Source organism: Hakea prostrata, chromosome 4, assembly GCF_041222555.1.
Source record: "Hakea prostrata isolate BN-2017 chromosome 4, UWA_Hpros_2, whole genome shotgun sequence".
Classification (NCBI taxonomy): domain Eukaryota; kingdom Viridiplantae; phylum Streptophyta; class Magnoliopsida; order Proteales; family Proteaceae; genus Hakea; species Hakea prostrata.
In genome coordinates this window covers 53,802,413-53,804,408 of record NC_142603.1, presented here as the reverse complement: position 1 = coordinate 53,804,408, position 1,996 = coordinate 53,802,413, and positions in this window count along the sequence as shown.

Below are 1,996 nucleotides of genomic sequence, written 5' to 3'. Positions count from 1 at the left end.
AAGGATATGGTCAATCAGGGCTAGGGCTAGGGACAAATAAGGCTAATCAGGGTTAGAGCTAAGGCCAATCAAAGCCAGAGACATGGCCAATTGGGGAGGGAATGGGCTTGGCTTTACCTTGTAGGGCTTAAAGCCAAGAACAATAATCATTGGCCGTGAATTATAGTTAGGGTGAGAATGAACTTGGCTTGGCCATGTAGAGCTTAGGGTCATGGACAATAATCATTGGTCCTAAATTAGGGTCAGAGCGGGAATGAGCTTAGATTAGAATATATATGACTGAGCTTGGGATTGCAAAAGCTTGGCCCTAACCCCAAGTCATCGAAGAAGAAGCCCTACGGGGATACCCAACATTTTGAGGAGGTTTATGCCTAAGAGAAGAGAAGCACTTCTGCTACCAGAGTTAGGACCACTTGAAGGATCAACAACCTTCCAAGAGTCAAAACGGGATATTCCCTTGTAAGCTTGAAAAACCTCCTCGACAGTTTGAGGATTAAAATAAGCTTCGAGACCTTTCATGTCCAAAATTCAAAAACTTCTCTAAGGCAGAGGAATGAGGAAGGAGAATATAATAATAAAACGATTGAAACAAGACTAGCAGAGAAGATTTGAAATTGGAACGGAAAGAAAGGCTGGGGTTTGGGATTGGGTAGATCCAAAGACTTATTTTGTAAATTTATAAAAAGTTAAATCTTGAATGTCAAAATAAAAAATTTTATTTATAAATACGCCCCCACAGTTTGATTCTTAACTGTTGGATCATATTGTGATGACGTGGCACCATCAATACCTTTGGCAGCAGCCAGTAGCGGCTGTTGCAAAAAAAATCCATTGGTTTAAGAGTTTTTCAACTCTTTTGAAATTAGGCAATATGGAGATTGCACAGAAGAGTTCAATAAAATGACTAGGAATGTTTTTTTGTGGCTTGTGGAGCATTGTTGTTGTATTCTATTCCATGGAGACTACAAAGGTGCTCAATGAGAAGAATCAAACAAATGTTGTTTCGTGGTGTGTTTGGTACATTGTATTTTTGTCATACTTGATATGGAATGCTGTGTTTATAACAATATTTATGAGGTCATTGTTGTTTCAACCATCTCCTCCTTTGGAAGGAATTGTACCTATAAGACAATTTTGTCATATTCCATCCTATGGTATTTGATATTCTATACCCAACTCATGTGTAATCCATACTTTGTATTTAAATGAATTTTTTAATCAAAAAAGAGAAGAAAAAAAGTTCATTTCCATGAAGTGGTCCATTCCATTTATAACCAGGCATCACTTTTAAAAATCCTCGTGGGAATTTTGGAGTCACATGAAAAAGCAGTGTTTTGCATTTATACCCATTATCTTTGCAAATAGTTACATTTATACCTCTTAGAATCTATTTTATTGCAAACATCCCTCAATGCCAAACATCATACTTTAATTTTATTACTTCTAATCTCTTGAATTTTTTAAATTAATTATTTTGGATGAATTTGTACTTTTTAAAATTACTAATCCAACCTTTTAACTTTATCTATAATTATTAATGTCTCCCTGCTCCCTTAGTTTACTGATGATGTGACTTCTTTATATTTTGTCATAAAGCCCAAAATAATCTTATATTTATTTATTTATTTATTTACCCTTTTGTCAAGTTACAGTGCTGCCCTCTTTACTTACTTACCCTTTTGTCAAGTTACAGAACTGTCCTCTTTACTTATATAGCCTTTTGTCAAGTTACAGTATTGTCCTTAATTTAATTTTGATAAATCAGTATTATCCTTAATTCATTATGAAAAAAAAGTAATCATAAATCCATTTTATCCTCTAAAAAGAAACCATCAAACAAAAAAAGAAATAATTGAATAAAACTCAAAATAGAAATGAAGAGGAAGGAAGATTGAATTCAACTCAAATTGAAAACTAAAAATCACCTAGTATATTTTCCACTTAATCCTTAACTTCACTCACTTCATTAATTCCTTATTCTACATGAATCAAAGAA